Source organism: Aedes albopictus, chromosome 2 (assembly GCF_035046485.1).
Source record: "Aedes albopictus strain Foshan chromosome 2, AalbF5, whole genome shotgun sequence".
Taxonomy (NCBI): domain Eukaryota; kingdom Metazoa; phylum Arthropoda; class Insecta; order Diptera; family Culicidae; genus Aedes; species Aedes albopictus.
The window spans coordinates 467,284,388-467,302,926 of NC_085137.1; the positions used below are offsets into that span (position 1 = coordinate 467,284,388).

The following is an 18,539-nucleotide window of genomic DNA, read 5'->3' on the forward strand; positions in this document are numbered from 1 at the left end:
TCAGGTAATATTCAAAAAAAAACTTCTTGGAATCTTCAGAGGTATCTCCAGGAATTCATTTAGAAAATCCTTCAAAGAATCCTTGAAAAATTTCTCCAGTTTTTTTTTGTATAATTTCATGAAGTACTTCTGAAAGAATATCTGATCGAAATCCTGGAAGAATTTCTGAAGAAATCACAGGAGATATTTCTGGAGGTACTGCAAGAACAGTACCAAAAAGAAACCTTCTCGAAATTGCTTCAACCAATCCCTGAAAAAAAAAACTTCCAAGCGATTCCTGGTGAAGCCTTTGGAAGAATTTCCGAAGAAATCGCTGAAGAGTTTCTGAAAAAAGCTCTAGGTAACTTTCTGTTGAAATCCTTGCTGATATTTATGGAAAACTCCTTAAACAAATAAAGAAAACTCTGAAAACATTTCTGGAGGAATTCCTGAAGAAGTTTCTGAAAGAATCCGTAGAGAAACTTCTGAAATAATCTTTGAAGGATTTTTTTGAATAAACAGAACGGCTAATTTCTGTATAAATTTCTGGAGATGTTCTTAGAAAAAATCCCTGGAGAAATATTTGAAAGAATCTCTAGGAAATTCTCGAGGGAATCCTAGAAGGAGTTGCTGAAGAAATTGAGTAATTCTTGATGAAATTCTTTTAGGAATTTATTAAGAAAAAGGAGATTTTCTGAAGGAATCCTCAATCAAAATTCATGGATTTTCTGAAAGAATGCTCGGATAAAGTCATAAATGCTCTTCAGGAAATCTTGGAAGAATGCATAGAGATACACTTCTATAAAGTATTATGGAAAAGTCTCATGAGAAATTTCCAAAGGAATTTATTCGGTTGTTTTTGAGAAATTTTTCTATAGCGATTCCCAAATGCATCTTTGAGAGAAATCCTGAAAGAATTTCCAAAAAAAAAAAAATACAGAGGAATTCCTGAAGGAATCCCAAAACTTTAGCAAGTTATTGAAGAATCCTTGGGCCTGAATTTATCTTTTAAGAAACTGATGAAGAATTTCTGATAGAATCCTAGTATCACTTTATGAAGAAGTTCCTGAACATATTTCTAGAGGGGAAACGTCTATAAATTACGTCATGGAGTAGGAAGGGAAGATCAGCAAAGTGTGAATACCCATACACAAATTCAAGATGTCCCTTACAAAAAGTTTGCCATAGAGGGGACGGACATTTTATCAATGAGGCAATTTTAGATGCAGTCCATGTAAGGAGAAATCTCTGGAGAAATTCTGGACAAATCTCTGGAAGAATTTCTAAAGGGAACTTAGGAGATATTTCTTAACGAATCGCTGGTGAGTTATCTTAAGCCATCCTTGAAAAATATTTGTGTATTTGGATGGTTTTTTGAAGAAATTTATGTTAGGATTCTAAACTCTTGGTTTTCTCAAAAATATCGCTGTACAAATGTCTGGAATTCGTGGATGGTTTTCTGAAACAATCTGCGAAAAAATTTCCGAAATTATCAATGGAGGAATTTCTTCAGCATAAGGTTTTCTAGATCAACAATTAGAAAACAAGTAGAACAAGTAGAAAATCGCTTATGGGAATACATCTAATTACATTGTTAATTTAATGTAATGTAAGGGTCACTCTTTTTTAAGGGAGCATCCATTAAGTACGTCACGCTAAAATTGGTAATTTCCTACCCTCCTCCCCCCTTCGTACGGGATTTACTATACTTAAACCTCCTAAGATGTTAGGATTTTCGCATTACGATGGTGTAGTGCACCTTCAGCAAGCCTGTCTGAGTCATATTGACCTCAACATCCTACTAGGGTTAATACATTGCTTGTAACACTTTCACAAACTCTCCTTCCTCCTAGAACCGTGACGTACTTTATGGACGACCAAGTGAAATGTCAAGAAATCCCTTTTTAAATTTTGGATAAAAACTTTAGAGGAACAAATTTGACAATGGTAGCTTTAAATAAACCATGCTACAGTTGTTCATTCCGGCTTGTTTCACTTGCAAGAAGAGGCACATAATGCATATCAAGCGCATTTGTTTATGAATTTTCAAGATTTGTGCTCTTGAAAACGTAAGTAGTCGGTAATTGTGGCAGCCATATTCTGTGATGTTTCATCGTAAACAAAAATAAATAGATAAATTTGAAAATTTCAAAACGTTTAATGCTTTTTATTTCTATCTTATTTTTTACAGGTAAGAATCTATACCGTGGTGAATACTTTCAACGAGTGACTGACATACTCCACTTCCAGATACGTATTGAAAAGTTCGGTAAATCTTTAGTATAGAGTAAGATAAAATACAAATGCTTCATAACATATAAAAAATGTAGTTATATTTGTGCATAGTCAGATGCCCGAGACGAGACCGCAAGTGTTTCGTATTGTGAATTTTCAAGCCCAAAATTTAGTATTGAACAACTATGCGTCTCCATGAATATTTATGTTCTAATAGTTGATGTGAGATGCTTTCCAACACTTTTTTAAGGTTTCTTAAACAGTTCGTTATTCCTAATCCTAGTGTCTAATGAAGCCAATTGTAATATGTATTAAAAACATTTTCGAGAAACAACAAAAGTCTCAAATCTTTGTATATTTTTCTTAAAACTACAAACTTGTCGCGTTTTGATCCCCCACCCGACCGCCAGCGGTCCGACTCGATCCGCAAACATCAATCACAGTTTGTTTTCATTAGTCAGCGCGGTTTATTATTAGAGAATTATCACTTTCTTCATTATGCAAAGTAATTACCACTGCCGTCAGCATTTTTCTCCCCAGCCCGCTGCACCCTTCCGGCGATTTTATCATAGGTAGAAGCGGCATATTCTCACATTCTCACAACCGCCGGCCGCCAATCCGTCAGTAAATATCGATCGCTTCTCCGACTTACTAGTGAACGTACGGACTATCGACTTCACTTACTGCTAAAGTTGCTAAACTACACGAGTCATCGTCGCCGTCATCATCGTCATCGTCATTTCGATGGCTGACTGTACATCGCCGCCGACTCAATTTTTCACAGTCACAGTTTACGCTGAGTGAGTTGAGTAGCTTTCAGCTTTCCGTCGTCCCACAGTCAGTAGCAGCTCGAATCGAATAGCTAGTTCACTGCAGTCAGTGTAGCAGTAAGTCGGTGGAGTGAGTGCTGAGTCGCGTTCAGTAACTGTCCGAACGTACGGTTAGCCGCGCGCGATTTTAAACCGCTCTGAGTTTTGTGCTCCCGCAGCTTGATCTGAAGGTGTTTATTTTTTTTTCTTCACCCGATTGCGTTTAAGTTTATCCCGTCGTCGTCGTCGATGCCGACGTCACCTAGTTTGGGCGCCACCCACTCGCGTCCGTGATCGTCACCAACTATATTGGTGGGTGTTACATTGGTTCTTGGTGGTGTATTAAATGACCATTCTCGGTTGATGGGTGCATTCTAGTGACTAGTGTATCAGAGTACAATATTCCGTCATTATCGCTTTCGTCGGGGGCGGAGGGCAGTCAAGTGAATGTTACGTAGAAAAGCAGATTTTTCATAAATCAATGCAAATTTCCATTTCCAGAATTGGAGATGTTCATTGAAAAGTACGAAGTGTACGAAAAATGTGCTTTCTGAACGACCCTGAGTTTGAATCACGTATAATCTAAACTAAAGACACTACATATATGCAAAGACACGAAATGTTCCAATTGGAATTCCAAATTTGCTGTCAATGTCATTCCAATCAAACAGGAGACCTGTCAAACGCGCTTTAAAAGCATTGCTCGACAGCATCATCGTCATGACGCGACAATCATCATCAACAGCAACAATCATCAGATTTCGTGTCTTTAGCATACAGTGTCTTTAATCTAAACGTGCATGGAAAAGACTGGCTTTGATCGAGGTCGAAACACGTGTCAAAAGGATGCAAATTAATAGTTGAAATGGAACGTTCAATATTAAACTAGAATTTTTCATGTGAAGCTAGTTTTACTGAGTAACCTTGGTGTCAAAATTAAGAGCAAATCCTTCTCACGTGTTCCTTGAAACTCATTATACTGCTCAAATTACTGAGTAATTTATTGATCAGGCCTTCGTAGTAATCTCGTAATCCTGCCAAGAACATGGAACAAGTTTTGCTTTGAATTCTAAACAAATATTATTTCTAATTTTCAGCGAATCATGTTAAAAGACACGGACACGTTTAGTACTTCCAGTGAGCTACTCGCTCTTTGAAGGAAGCACGACACTAGACAACGGACTAGCATGCAACGCCCAGTGGCACAGCCGAGAAGTTTTTCTGACAGCTGCGGCGGGAATCGAACCCGCGCTCCTAGCACGATGCGACCAACTGCTTGGTGACACTATCCGCACGACCACGAAGTCACACCAAATGTTCAGGGTTCTAAACAAATCTTGACAATGTTCTGATTGTAACCTCAACACTCTGAAAAAATCTGACTCACGACTTCAGACCAAACATTACTGCAAAAACCCTTATTTGGGTCATTTTTTGACTTCATTTCAATTAATTTGCCCGGATTCCGAGTAACACATCTCCGAATAAAACAACATTGGATTTTGAATAAATTATACTCAAAATTCCTAGTGAATGATGCTCAGAAGTCATTTCCCAAGTAGTGAGGTGACCGGTTGGGAAGTTCACGAAATAAGGCTTGGGGAGCTATGTCTGGATGATGTTTCTTTGAAATTCGTGCAAGAGTACCTCCAAAAAAATCTACCAAAGTTCCTGGTATATCTGAAAATTCACTGAGAATATTTTGTCTGGATACTCAAAAGAAATGCTGATCACTGGGAATTCTCCAAGAGTTCCTTCTGGGGTTCCCTCAGAAGTTATTTCTGGAACTTCTTCAGAAGTTTTTCAGGGATTCCATCAGGAGTTCCATCCGATATTCTGTTGGAATACCCCTTGAAGACTGCAGGGCCGAGAAAACCCCCCAGTGTATTTGGGATCCAGTCAGCAATTTCTCCAGAAGATTCTTCTGGGATTTCTCCAAGAGTTCCTTATGTGTTTTCTGCAGTTTTTTTTTTCTGGGACTTTGGTAGAAGTTCAACAGATTCGTTTTCAACACTAATGTGGCCGATAGGGTACCCGGGTACCCAGCACTCATTTAAAAAGTACGGTGTAGACAAAAGCAAAAAAGATTGTCGGTTTGATCAGTCGAATTGAAACGGCTCTTCCATGAGAACTACATATAGATAAATTAAGAAAATCAAGATTCATTCTGCCCATCGATCCATTGGATGGCACGCTAGTGTATTTAATTTGAACAAGACTATTTGGAGCTTATACTTCATATTCAACTACTGTAACAGCGGTGTGGTGCTGGCGGTGGAATGCGATTGACTTCACCTTAGAGTTCTAAATACATGCTTTACCGTCTACATTTCAGAAAATATCAATGGAAACACTATACCATTTACATTCATTGTACTTTTTACAGTTTATTTCCGATATCAGAAAGTGAAAACTCAAACCATCTTGGCATATTCCCTTCAACCATAAAGTTTCTCCATCAAACGTATATCCACTAAGTTGGAACCAATTCCTGGACCTTATAGTTACTAGAGTTTGTGCCATCTGAGACTCCCTCTGCTTGCTCTGGAATAAATTTATTTTATGTTATTTACTAAAACAATCAAAATAAAAGCAGAAATTTACCGAATGCACCATGCAGTGTGAGCTTCATTTTGTTGACAGATGGACGTTCTCTATTAATTCATGACATACTATGATGTAATTGCCTCAGTTTTTGTTGAAGATTACGAAACTAATATTTATTAGTGAGTATTAGAGCAGGTATTAGAAGCTGTCCCGCCCCTAGTCTCTAGAGTGTTTTGCAAAGGGATTTCATGAGTTTATGGTGGTACCTCTAGCTAGAACTTCTGGAGGAATCTGGAGAAGTACTTTTTTGAGGAATACCCAGGAAGAGTTTCTGTAGGAGGCCCTAGAAAAGTATCTAGAGGAATCCTCTGAAGAAATTGTTTGATATCAAATGAAGTTTTTGGAGATAAAATCTCCGGCAGGAATTCTTGAAGAAACGCCTAAATTGCATTCCAGAAGTAATAATCGAATGGAATTTCTGCAGGAATTTCCAGAAGGAGTTTTTGGAGGAGATTAAAGCAAATTATCCTAGAGTACCTAATTCACAGTTAGAGTTCTGAATCTTTCATCAAATTTTTCTGAAATTAGCAAAAAATAGTGGAATTGAAAGCAAGCAATTGATAAATATTATATTTTTTCACATAATTAGGTGGCTATTTTTTATGCACTAGAAGATGTTTAAGGTTGATTTTTTCTGCGCTTTTAGTATATGCACCTTTTATATGCCCTGTATAAAAAGAGAGAGCTATTCAGATCTAATGTGTGCAAAATAATATAATATAATATAATAATGGTAACTTTGTCAACGGAAAGAGCAAAGGGAGGTTGCAAGAGCGCTTGAGGGACTCCCAAGGTATTTCAGCGGGGTACCAGAAGCTTTCAGGGGCATTTAGGAGGTCTCAATTTCATCTCAAGGGGTTCCAGGGGACTCAGGGGCGTTACGCATTCGTTTTCGGGGGTTTCGCAGGGTCTCAAGAGCGTTACATGGGGTCCGAGAGGTTTTTATGGCGTTGTCGAGGTGATTTCAGCTTGTTTTGAAGAATTTTCGGCAGTTTTGGCAGATTTAAGAAGCGTTACGCAGGCGCTTTCGGGGGTTTCGGAGGGTTGCTTGGAGTGCGAAGGGGAGTCCGAAGAGATTTCAGGAAGTTTTAGAGAAATTTCGGCGAGTTTCAAAGGCGTAACACAGAGGTTTCGAAGGGTCTCAGGTGCATAACATGAGGTCCGATGAGACTTTAAGAGGATTTCGGAGGCTTAAGAAGTTTAGAGATTTTTCAGGTGGTTTCACAAGCGTTACATTTGTAATTCCCATGAAACCCCTGGGATTCAAGGATATTCCTGGCACCGCCACGAAACGACCGCGACCTGAAATGCATAGAAACGCCCTTGAAACATCCATGATCCTGAAATTATCATAACTAATTTGAAATGGCCCTGAAACCTCTTGGAACGCCTTTAAAAAACTCCATAAACCCCCTGAAGCGCACCTGAAAACCCTTTGAATTGCCCCCGAAATTCTATTAAACGCTTCTGGGAACACCCTTGTTCCCTGAAGTCCTCTGAAATGCCTCTAAAGTAACTTGAAACGCCCATGAAAACCCACTGTATCGACCTGTAAAGGCTCGCAAACCTTTCTCCCCCTGAATCGACCATAAAGTCCCTTGAAACGTCCTAGAGATCCCCAATAATACTATTGAAACACCCATACAATACCCGTAATCCCTTTAAAACACCAACAAAACCTGACGGAATGCTCTCAAAGGGCTCCTGAAATTTCCTGAAACAACCCCTGAAACGCCCCTTGGTACCCCGTTTTTTTGGGTTCTCTAGGAACTGCCGGGAAACTCCCTTGTCCGCATTTCGAATTCTCAGGAGCAATACCTGTTCTAGTATACTAGATTCCCTCATTAAAGCCCTGGCATAATTTATGCACAATATTCCCTCTTTTTATGCTGTTTTATGCTCATTTTTAACTTAGGTTTGTCAGTTTTTGGTTAATTTCGGTTCGGAATGTAAGTAAATCTATGTTTCTTGCAAATTCTAATCAGAATTCTGATCAAATGATGCTTGGGAATCTGAACAAACATATTATTGCCAACTATTCTCACGATACTGAGCAACCGTTGACGAGAATCCTGCTAAGAGTATTAAGTATGAAGCGTCTTGAAGTTTGAGAAAAACTAAGCCCTTTTATTCAAGATTTTCAGAACTTACTTCTAAGGTCCATTATTCACCTTCAATTCAGAGCAAATCATGGTTCATTTCTGAGTTCAGCTGAACATTCTGTGAAATTTAGCAAAGTGTTCAAATTTTCAAGAATCAAAATTGCTCATTGCTCCTTTCCAAGAGAAAATGGTTATGATTCAGTTCCACTTAATTATAATAATCCTAAAAAATACGTGAAAGTCGTGATATTTAACAGCAATTGTGTGTATTAGGATGCAACATATTTTTTGAAAAGTTGTTAAAACTTGGTTTCAAATGACATAAAAAGAGAAACCTCTGAGTTTGAGCCAAAAATATTGAGATTTAGAGATGGCGCAAATGCTCAGTGGCGATCCCCTAACCTCAAATCTACCTGTTCAACGAATGTAAATTCTTGGATTTTCTCATTAAACTGGCTTGTAATTTGTAGAAAATGACGAGCATAGACGTTTCCATCCATTTGCAATTTGATTCTGATCCTGAATACTCCGCAATTTGCATGTTTTAGGGTCGTTGAACAGGTAAAAAGTGAGGTTACTTCAAATTTAAATTTCGAGTAATAAAAAGGAGCTTCCACTTTAAGTGCCATAACTTTTAATGAACACTATTTTTATCCAAAGTCAAACAAAATATTTTTTTTTTGGATTTCGTTTATTTTTTTCTTCTTTTTACAAAAAAACAAAATTTCACAAAACAATGGTTTTTGCAAAAATGGAAAACATTTTCCACCACAAAAAAAATCAGAAGATACTCTGATCCATCTCTACATGTGTATGAAAACCGATTTTGAAAATATTGCTTCGTTATTTAATGAAAAATCAAAAACCAAAAAAAAAAATGAAAAAATGCTTCCAGTTTCGCCTTAAGAGTGTTATGAACAAACTATACCTTTTGAACATGGTTCCAACATGTTTTCATGCATAGTTCCGGGCTCACAGTGAAAAATGTACGCTGAATATGTTCAACTTGTGGAGCGGACCTGGTGTGATGGTTAGAACACTTGACTATCACGCCGAGGACCTGGGATCGAATCCCACTCTCGACAAAGGGGCTGTCCATAAACCACGTGGTCATGAGGGGGGGGGGGGGGTTCGGCCAATGACCATTTTGTATGGACAAATAAATTTTTTTGTATGGACCAATGACCACGCGGGGGGGGGGGGGGGGGGGGGTTAAAAAGTCCCAAAAAAATGACCACGTGGTTTATGGACAGCCCCAAACCCACAAAATGTGAGTTCTTCCTTCGGAAGGGAAGTAAAGCGTGGGTCCCGAGATGAACTAGCCTAGGGCTAAAAATCTCGTTGATAAAGATAAAAAAGGTCAACTTTTAAAGTATTCTGAGTTAAAAATTATTTTAATATTTTAAATATAAGGAAAAAAAATAAAAGAAAAAAATCCTCCACTCCAAATCCTCCATATCCATTAATATGTTGATTAGTATCTGATTTTGAGTAAAAACTGCCAAAAAATCATAATTAAGTAAAAATTTCCATTAAAAAATCAAGTTTAAGGCATGTTTTTGGAGTTTTTGGCTAAAAGTACTGTAACGAATATTTTGTTCAGGACATTTTAGCAATAAAAATATCTGCAAAAGTACGCTAAAAGATTCGGCATCGGTCAAGCGGTTCAAAAGTTATCGGGCCTTAAAGTTGAATTTGTTTTAAAAACACGCTGAAAAAATATGGTAAAATCAAAAATATTTGAGGTAAATTCAAATGAATTGTCAATTTGTTCAGGAAACAAAAATTAAACTGTTTGGAGCAAATCGAAGGTCACATTTGAAGCGAATGCAATCCATGTTTGAAACAAACATGCATCTTCTGACAGGTTATGTTAGAAACAAATGTAAAATTTTTGTTTTTTTTTTTTGCGGCAAGTTGGCGGGAATATTTGTTTTCCCATTAAATTTAATTTTCTTCGCTGAAAAAAACACCTCCGGCGTGGCACTTCCAATGCCAACACTATGTAGATAATATACACTCCCGAAAACAACGGGATTTCGAGGAAACTTCTGGTGAAACATGATTTTTTGCAGGAGGAAATCTTGTTTGGAGTGGCAGCTGGAACTTGTGGGTTTTTGTTTATGATCTGGACGGTGGAACGGGGGGCTCCTCAATTGGTATTTTAGAAATCAAAATGTAATAGAGTCAGTTTTAAAAATTAAAATTTTAGTTTTAAAAATATTATCAGTTTACCGAATAAACATGAATATTTTTGTTCCAAACGAACGAAATTTGTCTCCGTGAAGAAGAAAACCAAGAATGATATTTAAAAAAACTCATATTTTACTTTACTTTGGAAAAATTTCATGTTCTACAAATTTAATTAAAAATAAATTTAAGAGAGATTCATAAAAAAAGAGAAAATCGTTTGAAAATTGAAAAAGTTATGACAAATAAGGACAAGGTATTTGGAGTACATAGCTCAAATTTTCTAGAGCATCGTTTCGAAGAACCGGTCAACGGATTTGGCTGAAAATGCATCCCGATGTTGACAATAAATAAACAACCATCATGATGCATTTTTAGCCATATCCATTGAACGGATCTTTAAAAAGTTCCTCTAGAAAATTTGAGGCATGTACTCCAAATACCTTGTCCTAAAAGTAAAAGTATCTTTTTATTTCTAGAAAATTCAACTTTGAGGCGTTTGCGTCACTTCTACATCTTAATATTTTTGGCTCAAACTCAGATGTTCCTCTTTTTTGCCATATGAATTTAGAAGAACTTACGAATTTCAACAACTTTTCAAAAATAATACTGTGTACATTTCGCTTAACCTTCCGTAACTCATGCGATTGGCCACCATTGCCAGCACCACGCTAAATACAAAAGCGAGATTTTTTCAACGTATTTTACAAAATACATCAGCGTGATCATTCCAGAGTTAAGATTGTTAATAAACTCTTTTCAGGTTATGAAATAAGCTCTGATTATTGATGAAAAACAGCTTATCTATGTAACGTTTACATTTTCATCAGCACTAGTTCACATGTGCCCGGTTAGCCCCATCAAAGATTGAAGTGCAATTGGGCGTGGGGGTCTGCTGTTTCAGGAGTAAAGAATCGCAGTGTAGTGTGGTGCAGTGCAGTGCAGGGCCGACAGGAAATGGTGTCCTTCAACCGATTCTGCTGCTAGAGGCTAGACTAGACGGACCCGTCCGTTAAGCGGGAGCCACAATGCTGCGTCGACTTCGACTTCGACTTCAGCTTTAACTGACAGCTCGGTTTGAAGCAATGGCTTTCAGTGCAGCAAGCCACAATGATGCGTTGCGTGACGTACGTCATTGTACTAAAAACGCTGAAGTCGTTCTAAACTTTGAAAATTTTCAAAGTTGACGTACTGCAACGCAGCGCCCAGCATCAAAGCCAGTGTGGGAGAGCAATGTTTACTTTTTTTTTTTGAAGAACAACATTATAATTTCATAAATAATTTAAATGCAGCGCATTCTGTGAACTTTTAATGGCATCGGATACATTTTAGAGTGCTCTGGGACATTGTAAACAAGCTCTTGGTAGTGTACGGAAGTTTTTTAAACCATGACTTATTTTCAGATTCAGATCGGTTTTCACACGCCACAAAACTCCTCTTGACTGCACATCCAGCGGGAACACTTCTCTAGTAGGGGCTCTCTTGTGAAAATCCTCCAGAAGGGAATTCTTCTGGAATGTGCCCAGACATTTCCATTGAGATTCAATTGAGAATTCCCACTGATTATTTATCCTACAAGATTTTATTTTGGCATTCCTCGGCAGGAACTTCGTCTAAATAGATAATCCACCAGGACTTTCTTCTGAGCAGGAACTCTTTTAGCAAAATGTATTTTAAAGGTTCGTCAAAGAGGTATTCCTTTCGGGGAATCTTCCCGTAATTACATTTTTTTTCAAGATTCCTCCAGCCGCAATCACTTCTGGGTTTCTGATACCTGGCATTTTTTTCTTGGGATTATTCTAATAAGTTTTTTGGGATTCCTTCGAGATTCCGGTATCAGAAACATCTTTTAAAGTTTTTCTAACATAGATTCCGGAGTTTCATCGTTAATTCAGCCAGGAAATTTCAATGGGGTTTTTTGGAGGAGTTCTTTCGAGAATTATACCAGGTGTTCTTTCGGGAATACCAGCAGGAAATCCGTTGGAAATTATTCTAGTGATTTCTTCAGGAATTCCTCCGAGTGCTCCTTTGAGAACTCCTCCAGGGGATTCCTAGTGCCTATTATTCTTTTGAGATTTTTTTAAGATGTTCCTTCAGGTACTCCTTCATGTGGTCTATCGGCGATTCCTTCAAGAGGTTTTTTCAGGAGTTCTATAAGTAATTCCTCCAGGAGCTCCTACAGAAATTCCTCCACATATTTCTTCGAAAATTCCTTCAGGAGCATCATCGTGTTTCCTGAATAAAGTAGTTCGAGAACAGATACGTGTGCTTTCGAAAATTCCTCTAGGAGTTCCATCGGGAATTCATCCATGAGTTTCTTCGCGAATTTCTCTACGGGTTCCTTCCAAAATTCTTGCAGGTGCTCCATCAGGAGTTTCTCTAGGAGTTTCATCGAGTATTTCTCCAGGTATTCCTTTGGGAATTTCTCAAAGTATTGCTTCGGGTATACCTTTAGGAGTCCCTTCAGGATTTCTTCGTAGAGTTTCATCGGAAATTCCTTGAGGAATTTCATCGGCATTTCCTAAAGGAGTTCTTTCATGCATTTCATAAGGTGTTCCTACGAGTATTATACCAGGGGTTCTTTTAGAAATTTATTACGGAGATTCATCAAGCTCTTCTCAAAACAGTTTTTTGGGAATTTCTCCAGGAGTTTATTTGGAATTTCTTCAAGAAGTTCCTTCTGGAGATCCTTCAAGAGTTTCTTTGGGATTTTTGAGCATTCCTCCAGGAGTTCCATCGAGAATTCCTCCAGGATTTTATTCGGAAATTTCTCGAGTTCCATCGGGAATTCCTTTAGGAGTTTCCTCAGAAATTCCTCTAGTTGATGTTTCCGGATTTTTTCCCGGAGATTCTTCGGAAATCTCTCCCGAAGTTCCCTGGAGAAGTTCATGGAGAAATCTCTGGAGGAATCCCTGAAACAATTTCTGATGGAATCTCAGGAGAAATGCCTAAAGGAATTCCTGACATGATTTTTGTAGGATGTCCAGGAGCAAGTCCTGGAGGAATTTCTGAAGAAATTTCTGGGGTAATTCCTGGAGGAGTTCCTGGAGAAATTCCTGGATAAAATCCTGGAGGTATGCCTGAAAGAATTCCTAGAGGTATTCCTGTGGGAATTGCTGGAGGAATCAATGATGGATTTCCTGGAGGAATCACTACAGGAATTCTTGAAAGAATTTCTAGAGGAATTCTGGGAGATTTCTATTTCTATTCTATTAATTATCTATTTCTGAAAAAAAAAAATCCTTGGGCAATTTCTGCTAAATGTTCTTCAGGTGTTTCTCCGGGTATTCCATCGGAAACTCCTCCCGAAGTTCCTGCAAGAATTCATTGAGGAGTTCCTTTGAGAATTCCTTCAGGTATTCCATCTGGAATCACTCCAGGTGCTCCGTCGGGATTTTCCATATGAGTTCCATCAGCAGTTCCTCCACGACATTCTCCGAGAATTTCTCTGGTAAGTATTTCCTTTGGGAGTTCCCGATTAATTTCGTGGAAGAATCCACAATTTTTAAGGGAACTTTTGGATAAATTCCATAAGAAACTTAAGTAAAAAAACCTGTGAGACCTCCTGGAAAATTTCTTGAAGAAACAACCAAAGAAATTTCCTGTTGGAACTTCCGAAGGAACTCTTGATGGAATTTTCCTCGAGGAATATCTGGAGGGATCCATGGAGGAATCCCTGGAGAAATTCCTGGCGGATTTCCTGAAAAAAATCCTGGACGAATTCCTTGAGCAATCCCTGGAGAAATTCCTGAAGGAATTCCTGGAGAAATTCTTGGAGGAATCCCTGGAGAAAATCCTTGAGGAATCCTTGGGGAAACTCCAGGAGGAATCCCTGGAAAAAATGCTGGAGGAACTCCCGACAAAAAAGATCCTGAAAGAATTCCTGATAAAAAATCCTGGAAAAATTCCTGGAGGTACTTTTAAAAACAAATCTTGGAGTAATTTCTGAAAAAAAAATCCTGTAGGTATTATTGAAAAAATCTTGGAGGAATACCTGAAAAAAAAAATCCTGGAGGAATTCCGGGAGGCATCTCTGGAAGAATCCATGGAGGAATCCCTGGAGGAATCTTTGGAAGAACTCCTGGAAGAATCTCTGAATTTAATTGATTGATTTGTCTTTATTAAAAAGACTTTCAGCCCTCGGCTCGTTCGTCTCTATGAATCTCTGGAAGAATTCCTGGAAAAATCCCTGAAGGAATTCCTGAAAGAACCCTTGGAGAAATTCTTGGAGGAATCCCTGGAGGAACGTCTGAAAAAATCCTGGAGGAATCTATGGAAGAATTTCTGGAGGAATCTCATTAAGAATCCTTGGAGGAATCACTGGAAGAATCTCTGGATGAATTTCTTGAGGAATCCCTGAAAAAATTTCTGGAAGAATCCCTGGATGAATTCCTGGAAGAATCCTTGAAGAAATTCCTGGAAGAATCCCTGGAGGAATTCCCGGAAAAAACCTGGAGGAATTCCTGAAAAAATCCTGGAAAAATCTATCGAAGATCTCCTGGAGGAATCTCTGGAAAAATACCTGGAGGAATTTGGGGAGGAATCTCTGAAAGAGTTCCTGGAGATATTGCTGGAGAAAATCGTGGAGGAATCTCTAGAGAAATTTCTGGAGGAATCCCTTGAGGAATACCTGGAGGAAATCATGGAGAATATCCTGGAGGAATTCCTGAAGAAATTTCTGAAGGAATTCCTGGAGGACTTCCAGGAGGAATCTCTGAAGGAATTTCAGAAGGACTTCCTAAAGGAGTTCCAGGATGAATTCCAGAAGGAATTCCAAGAGCAATTCCTGAAGGAATTCCAGGAGGAATTCCTGAAAGAAATTCTAAAAAAAAATCTTGGAGGAATTCCTGAAAAAAATCCTGGTTTAAACTCATGAAAAATTTCTGGAAGAATCCCTGGTGGAATTCCTTTACGAAATCCTGGAAGAATTTCTTTTTTAAATCCTGGAAGAATCCCTGGAGAAATTCCAGGTGGAATTCCTGGAGGAATTCCTGGAAAAAATCCTGGAGGAATTCCTGAAAGAAAAACCTTAATTATTCTCTGGAAGAATTCTTGAATTAATCCCTGGAGGAATTCCTGAAAGAAATTCTAAAAAAAAATCTTGGAGGAATTCCTGAAAAAAATCCTGGTTTAAACTCATGAAAAATTCCTGGAAGAATTCCATGAAAAATTCCTGGAGGAATTCCTGAAAGAAAAACCTTAATTATTCTCTGGAAGAATTCTTGAATTAATCCCTGGAGCAAGCCCTGGAAGAATCTCTGGATAAATTCTTGGAAGAATCCCTGGAGGAACTCCTGAAAAAAATCCTGGAGGAATTCCTGAAAAAAACCTTGTGGAATTTCTGGAAATTACTTGAGCAACTCCATCGGGGTTCCCTGAAGCAGTATTTCGAGAAATGCTAGTATTGAACTTTCGGGAATTCCTCCAGGAATGCCTCCGTAGATGCCTCCAAGAAATACTCCTCGGGAATTCCAAGGGAAGATCTTTCAGCAATTCTTCCGGAGGTTCTTCCTGGAATTCCACCGGGGATGCCTCCGGAAATTGCTGCAGGGATTCCTGCAGCAAATTCTCCGGAGATTCCTCAAGGAAACCCTCCAGGGATTCCAAGGGAGATTCCTCCAGAAATTCCACCGAAGAACCCTCAATGAATTCCTGCGGGGATTCTTCTGGTAATTTCGGCACAATTTTCCAGATATTCCTCCAGGAAATTCTTCGGAGATACCTAAAGTAATTCCTTAAGGATACTTCCAAGAATTCCTCCGGGGATTCCTCCAGGATGTTCTCCGGAGATTGCTTCGGAAATTTCTGCACAAATTCCTCCGGGGAATCCTCCAGGAAATCCTCCGGAGATTCTTCCAGTAATTCCTCCGGGAATTCCTCAGGAAATTCTCCTAGGTTTTCACAAGAAATTCGTTAAGAGATTCCTCCACAAATTCCTTCGTAGATTCCTCGAGGGAATCCTCCGGTGATTCCTCAAAAAAACATTCTCCAAAGAATCCTCAAGGAATTCTCCGGGGATTCTTCCAGGAATTCCTCTGAAGATTTTCATAATTTCCTGCAAAAATTCCCCCGGGAAATCCTCGGGGATTCCACCAGGAATTATTCAGGGGATTCCTCAAGGAATTCGTCCGAGGATTTCTTCAGGAAGTTGCCCGCAAATTCATCCGGGTTTTTCTCCAGGAATTCCTCCGGGGATTACTCCAGGAATTCCTCCGGGGATTTCTCCGACAATTCCTCCAGGAATTTCATCTGTCATACTTCAAGGAATTCTTCCAGAAAATAATCCTGGAATATTTCCACAAATTCCTCCGGAAATCCTTCCAGGAATTTGTGCAGAAATTCTTCCAAGATATCCTCTGGGAATTCCTCCAGAAATTCCCAAAAGAATTCATCCAGAGATTCTGTCGTAAATGCCTTCAGGAATACTTCCAGATATTCCTCCAGAGATTTCCCAAAAAATCCTGAGAAGTTCTCTCTAGGAATTCTTCCCGAGAATCCACCAGAAATTCTTTTGGAAATTCCTCCAGGAAATCCTCCGGTAAATTCTCCACAAATTCTGCCGCAGATTCTCCAGAGATTCCATCAAAAAATTTTCAAGAAATATTTCCAGATATTCCTCCAGAGATTGCTCAACAAACTCCTCCGAAGTTCCCTCCAGGAATTCTTTCGGAAATTCCTCCAGAAATTGCTTCAGGGGATTTTTTCACGGATTACTCCAAGGAATCTTTCAAGATTTCCTCCGAAGATTCAGAAAGTGCTCCGTGAATTGCTCCGGGGATTCCTTCAGTTAGTTTTCCGCGAATTCCTCCTGGGATTTCTCCGGCGATTACTCTAGGAATTTCTTTTGGGATTTCCCCAGGAATTCGTCCAGGATATCCGTCAGGAAGTATTTCGTGAATTACTTCAGAAACTTCAAGGTTTTCTCCAGAAACTCCTCCAGGATTCCGCCGTATATTCCTCCAGGAATTCTTCCAGTGATTATTTCAAAAATTCCTCCGGAGATCCCTCCAGAAATACCTCCGGGGATTACTCCAGGAATTCCTTCAGGAATTCCTCCCGGGATTACTTCCAGAATTCCTTTATGAATTCCTTCTGGGAACCCATCAGGATTTCTTTGGGGATTCCTTCCACAATTCCTCCGAAGATTCCTTCCGGAATTCCCGAAGGAATTCTTGGAGGAATCCCGGATGAAATTCCTGGAGGAATCTCCGAAGGAATTCCTGGAGGAATCTCCGAAGGAGTTCCTGGACGAATTCCCGAAGGAATTCCTGGGGGAATCCCCGGAGGAATTTCTGGAGGAATCCCCGAAGGAATTCTTGGAGAAATCCCGGATGAAATTCCTACAGGAATCTCCGAAGGAATTCCTGGAGGAATCTCCGAAGGAGTTCCTGGAGGAATCTCCGAAGGAGTTCCCGGAGGAATCTCCGAAGGAGTTCCCGGAGGAATCTCCGAAGGAGTTCCCGGAGGAATCTCCGAAGGAGTTCCCGGAGGAATCTCCGAAGGAGTTCCCGGAGGAATCTCCGAAGGAGTTCCCGGAGGAATCTCCGAAGGAGTTCCCGGAGGAATCTCCGAAGGAGTTCCCGGAGGAATCTCCGAAGGAGTTCCCGGAGGAATCTCCGAAGGAGTTCCCGGAGAAATCTCCGAAGGAGTTCCCGGAGGAATCTCCGAAGGAGTTCCCGGAGAAATCTCCGAAGGAGTTCCCGGAGGAATCTCCGAAGGAGTTCCCGGAGGAATCTCCGAAGGAGTTCCCGGAGGAATCTCCGAAGGAGTTCCCGGAGGAATCTCCGAAGGAGTTCCCGGAGGAATCTCCGAAGGAGTTCCCGGAGGAATCTCCGAAGGAGTTCCCGGAGGAATCTCCGAAGGAGTTCCCGGAGTAATCTCCGAAGGAGTTCCCGGAGGAATCTCCGAAGGAGTTCCCGGAGGAATCTCCGAAGGAGTTTCCGGAGGAATCTCCGAAGAAGTTCCAGGAGGAATCTCCGAAGGAGTTCCCGGAGGAATCTCCGAAGGAGTTCCCGGAGGAATCTCCGAAGGAGTTCCCGGAGGAATCTCCGAAGGAGTTCCCGGAGGAATCTCCGAAGGAGTTCCCGGAGGAATCTCCGAAGGAGTTCCCGGAGGAATCTCCGAAGGAGTTCCCGGAGGAATCTCCGAAGGAGTTCCCGGAGGAATCTCCGAAGGAGTTCCCGGAGGAATCTCCGAAGGAGTTCCCGGAGGAATCTCCGAAGGAGTTCCCGGAGGAATCTCCGAAGGAGTTCCCGGAGGAATCTCCGAAGGAGTTCCCGGAGGAATCTCCGAAGGAGTTCCCGGAGGAATCTCCGAAGGAGTTCCTGGAGAAATCATCGAAAGAATTCTTGGAGGAAGACCCGAAGGAATTCTTGGAGGAATCCCGGATGAAATTCCTGCAGGAATCATCGAAATATTTCCTGGATAATTCTCCGAGGAAATTCTTGGAGGAATCCCCGATGGAATGCCTGGACGAATCACCGAAAGAATTCTTAGAGGAATCCCGGTTTAAATTCCTGCAGGAATCTCCGAAGGAATTCCTGGATAATTCCCCGAGGGAGTTCCTGGACGTATCCCCGAAGGAATTCCTGGGGGAATCCCCGATAGAATTCCTGGA

At 40.1% G+C, this 18,539-nt stretch overlaps 1 protein-coding gene across 5 annotated transcripts in view; it reads left to right on the top strand.

Moving 5' to 3' along the window:
- Positions 1-18,539, top strand: part of LOC109418124 (talin-2) — a 226,222-nt gene that overhangs the window by 25,113 nt on the left and 182,570 nt on the right. The window contains exon 1 of one of the 5 annotated variants that reach the window (XM_019692315.3): positions 3,077-3,214. The exons of 1 other annotated variant lie outside the window; for it this stretch is intronic. The gene's annotated coding sequence lies outside the window, so the exon portion shown is untranslated. Of the gene's footprint in view, positions 1-3,076; positions 3,215-18,539 lie in introns of those variants that run through there. 3 more of the 5 variants (XM_019692317.3, XM_019692316.3, XM_029870904.2) reach the window with 3 other exon arrangements.